This window comes from Adiantum capillus-veneris, chromosome 6 (genome assembly GCF_014529385.1).
Source record: "Adiantum capillus-veneris isolate H3 chromosome 6, ASM1452938v2, whole genome shotgun sequence".
In the NCBI taxonomy this organism is placed as follows: Eukaryota; Viridiplantae; Streptophyta; class Polypodiopsida; order Polypodiales; family Pteridaceae; genus Adiantum; species Adiantum capillus-veneris.
The window spans coordinates 59,080,449-59,087,773 of NC_140936.1; the positions used below are offsets into that span (position 1 = coordinate 59,080,449).

General features: G+C 40.4%; 2 pseudogenes; one reads left to right on the forward strand and one right to left on the reverse strand.

Moving 5' to 3' along the window:
- Window positions 1-3,790: 3,790 nt before the first annotated feature.
- Window positions 3,791-4,509, reverse strand: LOC147455573 (syntaxin-52 pseudogene; annotated as a pseudogene).
- An 897-nt stretch (window positions 4,510-5,406) lies between these two features.
- LOC147455574 (peroxiredoxin-2E-1, chloroplastic-like) lies at window positions 5,407-6,071 on the forward strand (annotated as a pseudogene).
- The last annotated feature ends 1,254 nt before the right edge of the window (window positions 6,072-7,325 follow it).

Here is a 7,325-nt window from a genome sequence, read left to right on the forward strand (position 1 = left end):
ATTTGTGGCTCGCACGCGGTGTATCGGCAAGTTCCTTGCATTGACACATGCGACATACGCGCACAAGACCTGTCTAAAAATGTCAGAATCACAAACTAAGACTTGGAGTGATTAGAGTACATCAAGGAGAGTCTACAGTTAAAGTTTGGAGCAATTCTGATTCAAAAGACATGATACGCGTATGAAGTCTCCAGCCACAAATTGATTGTCTTGGCCATAACTTGAGCTACCGATGTTGGATTCAAAAACTTTTTTTTATCAAAACGAAGCTCTACAAGTTTTAGTGTCAACAATGAACAAATGACCTTAAGGGTCATTCATTGTTGGTCAGTGTTCAAGAAAACATTGTTTAAGGCCTCAAAATTCATCCAAAAATTAGGGGTGTCTAAAACTGACAATTTGAGAAAATTGTGAGAAAACGGTCACAATTTTGGACATATCGAATTTTCCCTAACCAAATCACTTGAGAACTTTTGGAATAAGCCTTCTTACATCAAGCTAGAGCTATTAATCCCATAGACCATGTTCTCTTTAGAGTCAAACTTGGCTTATACAAGCTTCAAAATCCCAGCAATAGAGGAGCATCCGCCCATAATGGATCTTCCAAATTTGCAGTTGATAAAGAACAATTTTGTGGAGAGGGTTTGGATGAAATATCAGGAGAGGGAAGGACTATATAGATATGTTGACGACGGCAGTGAGGTCAACCTATATAGGTTCTTAGAGCCATACCCAAAAGAGCTGACAGATTACAAGCTCTTATATGTCTATAGATACGGAGCCGACTATCAATGGAAGTCTGTAGTTGTTGACAAGTATGGATGAGAATACAGAGCTATACAAAGCACAAACCCACACACTGCATTAGGAATAGATTATATATTAACAAAATGGTCAAGCGATTTCCTCCTCTTGTAAATGTTGATCCAAGGGATCTTAAGTGGTGCTAAATTGAGAGAAAATGGACAAACCATATGAGGGAAGAGTGTTACTATGGCATGGAATATGCTAGGGAGAGGTATGTACAGCCTGTTCTAGTAGCACCTCCTCCACCTAGATACGTTATGGGGGAGTCTTACCATGCACCGAACGATTTTTTCCGAGCAAGGAAAAACCCGAGAAAGTGTTTGTACATGATATAGTAAATTTTATCGTCGACAGAATATTTATCATTTTCTATATATTCATGCACCACAACAAAAAGGGTTGTCAATGGATAGACTACCTCCTAAATTCCAAAAGATTAAAGTTTACTTTTAAGAAAATAAACACAATATTTGAAAATATCATCTTCTCTCTTAGGCTCGGTTGGGCTTCACATGTTTGAGCATAAACTAAGATTGATAGACTAATAAGAGCTCTAGCCCTATACTTAATGCTCAAGTCATCATAAGTTTCTTTTTGTAAGGTCATTTGTACTGCTCTTGTGTTTAGTACTTTGGTTCTTAATTGTCATTAATACTTGAGAGCATGTGCATCCTTCCTCATCTTAGACGCATCAATTTGATAGCAATTTATTGCACCTCATTAGTTCATTTATACACCAATCGTCTTTTCCATGTCATCTTGCCCTTTCTATACTACAAGGCTGTGATCTTCATACAAAGACACCCTTCTTACACGACACATCGCCGACAAACACCATTAATTATGAAAGACTTCTTTTGTTACAATAAAATCATGTTTTCCCTCAATTGACCAATATAAGGATTTATCTAATCATTTTACAAAAACAACAACCAAAATTTATAGAGTTCTATGCCTAAAATTTTCTAGAAAGGCATTGTCATAATTGAAAAAAGTTTGTTGTAAATAAATAAAATACTTAGGATCTTTTTACCATACAATGTGACAACCTCAAAGCTTAGGGACGTGAGTCTTTACATGAAAAGCTTCTTTCACAAAATATTGAAAATGCTACTCCTTTCTATTTTGAATCATTGTTTGAAAAAGTATGGAAGATGTCATATTAGGAAGGCCATAACATCCACCACTCAATGGACAAGCACATTATAATAGGAATATGTTGTACATCCTTGCTCATGTGGAATATTCATGTCACCACCAATTATAAGAGGCAAATTTTTCTCCAATCTATGAAGATCAAAGCCATGTCCTACTCTAAAAGGTAGTATTGGAGCCTTCTTCACATTTGGAATGATAGTTTCAACAAGAGGGGAAGCCGCTATACCGACTTTGCATACTAATTATTTTTGCGGAAAAATACAATCTTTTTTGAGCTTGTGTCTGCTCAAGATAAGGTTGTATGAAAATCTTACTAGCTGGAGAGAGAAAGAGTTGCATCCTATAATTGATAACGCATTGTTTTGAAATTGATCATGTCTGTCCACCAGAAAGAATGATGCTAAGTGAGAGAAGATGCTTCGATCTCTCCCTCTCTCTCTCTAAAAAAAATGAGAAACAATATCACTATTAGGGGCACATTAATTAGCGATCGATTTTCAACAAAAACTGCCATAGAAAACCGGTCTTTAGTGTATTTTTAAAGCACAAAAAATTAAAATTCTCGGTTAGTTTTGAGGGTCACCTTGAAGGAAACTGGCTCGATTTGGTAGATTAATATTGTGCCCTTTTCAATTTCAAAAATGCCAGTATGCCCAACAATTTTTGAAAAAAAAAGTATGACACAAATCCCAAGAGATGCATGTTGCAAAGACAAAGGATGAGACTGACAAAAGGAAGGGCGCGGAGTCATCTATTATAGCACGCTGGCACGAGCAATAGCATGGGGTCAATGGCACACAGTCATTCACGACAGCATGGGTAGGTAGGTTTTGGGCAGGCTTGGTTATGTTTTTTTATTAATGCATTGCACTATGCCGTGTAGCATATGCAGCCTCCTACGTGGTTAGCTCAGTTGACTTGAAGATGCGCGTGTGGAGCAGTGAGAGTTCAAGTCTAGATTGCTAAGTTTTTGGTTGGACAACTTGCAAAGGGCTAATGTTGCACCCTTTGGAATCTCGCCAAGATTGCAGCAAGTATAATAATGAACCTATCAGTATGTTGAACCGAGTAGTAGGCCAGTTGAGGGTAAGCAGAAAAGGATAATTCCACCCCAATATAGAGAAAATAGTGTAAAGCCCCAAAAATAAGCTTAATTTTCTTAAACTTTCTCCTAGAAAATTCAAGAAAAGGAATTTGTATGTGCTTTTTCTTGAAAAGTGGTCCCTACAAACGTTCTTGGTGAACACTGCCTCGCAAAATGTAATTTTTTCTCTTTGTCAAAAAAGAACGATGGAGATTGGCATAGATCTCTCTCTCTCTCTCTCTCTCTCTCTCTCTCTCTCTCTCTCTCTCTCTCTCTCTCTCTCTCTCTCTCTTTAGGTAAAGAAAAAACTAGTCCATTACTCTAATTCAAGACAAACGTCACAAAATGAGACGTCTCATGTCTTGGTGGGTATTCAGTATTAATAGACCAGATACCAATCTTTGCTTACACAGAAGGCAAAAAGTAGTTCAACCTTGATAAATGGTGGTTCTCCAAACAAGAAACCCATAGCATACACACACACACACACACACACACTATCTTACAACTTCCTCTTGAATTACCGACCATGGTCAATGTTGTGGCGGCTTTGATAGAATCGTGATATAGGATGATAACATGCATTACTTATTTGTCAAACTAGATTTTGTTTTTTGCCAGGAGTCAATTTAGAAGTCAACAGAAGCTTGTCATTTCCAAAGTGAAACCTCACCATCAATCCTATTGCTCGCACCTCACACAATACCTGATCAACGCAATTATGACGAGGGCTAGCATACCTCACAAATATCGAATCAAGACAATTATGACAAGGACTAGTATCACAATCAAAAGAACCATCAAGAAGAGGCACATCATTGAACACCCACTGCTTGCCTTATTCCCCAGTACGCTTAGCCTCCTCTGCATAGCCTTCAGTCGTGTATTTGTTCTGTCTTTGTCGTCATCTAAATTATCCAAAAGCTTTGTGTGCAAATCCAACTCTTAGTCTACAGCCAAGCAATGTGTTTTGTGCTTTTCACTGTCTCTTCAAGCTTCAAAAGGTCATCATCCTGCTCGTGCATGATTTGTCGTTGAAGCCCAACTATTCTAGAGTTATCTAGGCCCGTTGTTCTATTGTTCTCTTTACGTTCCCCTCTCCCTTTCTGACCTAATAGATTACTCATGTTAGAAGCTTGGGAGGAATTTAGGATGTTTAACATTTGATTCATCCTGGAACAAAGACTCAGAACCATGTCTTGTCATTTGCTCAAGTCCTTTTCATTCAAAGATTCGGTGAGGGAAGGATTTCTCAGGAGGGACTGAAGGCTGTCAAGGCGGGTACCAAGCATGGTGATCTTCTGTCAAGTGGCAGAAACGAAGCGGGAATTGTCAGCAGCACGGGATAACCCACTGCCAATGGGAGCTGCAGAGTTGCACTCTGCAATGCGAGCTGCTATATCCTCTACAATCCGGACTGCATCTTCAAACTCCCGCATCCATGAATCATTTTGTGTCATCGTATATATTGACCCTACAACGGCGTGCAAAGGACGTGCAGATCTTTGCAAAATGGTCCCAAGTTCCCGAAGGGCGGGGGCACCTTCAAAATGCACAGATCTTTGCAAATTGGTCCTAAGTTCATGTGGGAACGAAGGGCGGGGGCACCTTCAAAACGTGCGGATCTTTGCAAATTGGTCCCAAGTTCATGCAGGAACAAAGAGCGGGGGCACCTTCAAAACACGCACACAGTTCCTCACATCATGCGAATGTGGATCAAACAAAACAAAATGCTCTCTCTCTTTCAGTTTTTTTATAAAAAAACTCTTTGAAAGAGCACGCGGCTCTTTTAGAGAGTTTAAAAAAAAAAAATGAAAGAGAGAGAGAGAGAGAGAGAGAGAGAGAGAGAGAGAGAGAGAGAGAGGACTCAAGAGTTGCATGTCTTGTGCACTGGCAGCAGCAATGGCGAGCTCTATGGCTCTAAGGGACTTTCCACGTGGACAAAAGGCCCAATCCCCTCATTCTTGCCCCTACCTGCAAGGGTTAAAGGATAGGGGTGCATCGAGGTTGGTTGCATGCAAGAGAAATGCATAGCAAGGAAGGGTAATGGGTGGATTGGGTGGTGAGAGTGGAGAGGGTGGGCAACAGATTGTTGGGGGCAAGGAAATAGGTTGTAGCTGTGCAGGAGCAACAACAATAAAACTGATGATAAGGGGTGGAGAAAATTATGAGGGCTTGGGGGCAAGAAGGGAGGGGCTACCTCGGAGTGATGGAGGCTACCATTGAAGCATTGAAGGCAGAGCAGCGAGCTGCTGTAGTAGTATCGAGCTACAAGTCAAGCCCACAAGGCAGCGCATGTACATGAAGCCCACAAGACAACGCCATGAGCAATCATTTGTGAGAGGAAGCAGGAGGAGATGACGATGTTGAAGGCCATGATTACCCCGGCTTTGCTACCAAAGCTCCCACCTCTCCCCTTCTCCAACAGGGCCTATAGTTTGTTACCTTTGCCATCATTCGCGAGCCGTGCCATTTTCCTAATGCTCATATTGCCTCTTTCTTTCCCACACAAGAGGACCACCCTCTCTCTTCACGCCATATCTGCAACAAGCACAGTCACGACCCTCATGGCCATAGGTGACAAGATTCCAGATGCCAAATTTTCCTACCCCGACAAGGAGGGCCAAGTGCAGACCGTCTCTATGGAAGATTGACCAAGGGCAAGAATTACGACTTTTTTTTCCATCCCGATGCAGACGCCCCTTCATGCCAATGGGCATCGATACCATTGCATGCATTTGCATGAATGATGGGTTTGTCATGCGTGCATGGGGAGAAAGCCTTGGCGTCAGTGACGAAGTCTTTCTTTTATCTAATGGAAACCTCTTACTTACACAAGCAATTGGTGTGACCCTTGATTGGAGTGATAAGCCAGTAGGGTTGCACTCGATCAAGATGCTACTCTCTTCTTAATGAGGATGAAGTTGTGGAAGTTATTTATTTGGAAGAAGGCGTCTCTTCTATCAACAGTGGAGCCAATGTATTTTCCAAGGATTGTAATTGCTCATGCCTGAACAGTTAATAGTCTCTAAAGTGTGCAAGGAAATAATCAAAGGTTGTGAAATAATATCCATCTACCAAGTAGGAAGAGTTTATTTTTGTACATGCAATGTTTCTTTGATGTTTGGGTTTTAAAGATGGCATGCATCGAGTTGAGAGAGAGAGAGAGAGAGAGAGAGAGAGAGAGAGAGAGAGAGAGAGAGAGAGAGAGAGAGAGAGAGAGAGAGAACTTTTCTTGATTTTCCTTTATGAAACTTGTCAACAGCAAGCGGTTTGAGGGTAAGAGGGGCCATGATAAATCTCAAAATTTATAAATGGAAATATAATAAACCTAGTTTCTTTTGTTTATCAACATGGTTGGGTGAAAGAGAACTTGCATGGGGAGAAGTTGTCCTAAGAAAAGTGTTCATAACTTTATCCACCTTACATACTCTTTTATCAAAGCACTCCTTATAATCCCCCACCATTACCACCTCCCTTGACACCTTTGTCACCACCATCTTTGGCAACACCACTAACTTTCCCACCCCTCGATGGTAGGCTTCATATGATGGTTTGACCCAAACTTTAATATATACCATGATGTGGAGTTCTCAAAAGAATGACCTCATTTCAATAATAGAATTATTTTCAGGTTCCCACAGTTTTCTCTAGAGTCACTTAAAAATGCATAGTATGGTGTCGTACATCAACCCTAATAACTAGAGGTAGAGTGAGAGAGAGAGGATAAGAAGAAGAAGTGAAGAGCTCCCAAGCTCTCTTTATTCATGAGATTTGTTTCAGTGGCAACAACCTTACCTTTTTATGTAAAGCTTGTGGTTTAACCCTTCGATTGGGGAGCTGAAATTGGGGAATAGTTTTTCATCGCCCTTTTTATGGAAGCAATGGAACTATGATATATTGCAACCATGGTATACATACACCAATGTGTCATATGTGATGCTTAACACCCAAATTGTTAACAAGCTCTATGAGGTCTTGCATGTAAGGAGGTAGGAATATGGGATTTATATCCAACAAGGATCAATGGCGGTAGCAAAATACAATGAGCTTCCAATATTTGAGGGCAATGATTTCCAAGGAGAGGAATACCAACATGCCATTGTAATGGTTCCAAGTGTATTAGACCATCAAAGGAAACACTCTACTCAAACCTTGTTCAAAGGGTTTTGTCAGTCAAAAATTTGTGGTTGATTTACCATTAAAAATATGTGCAATCTTCAATTATGTGCTTGAAGTCACCTAAGAAATCATGGCTGGTTTTTGTTTTGTATAT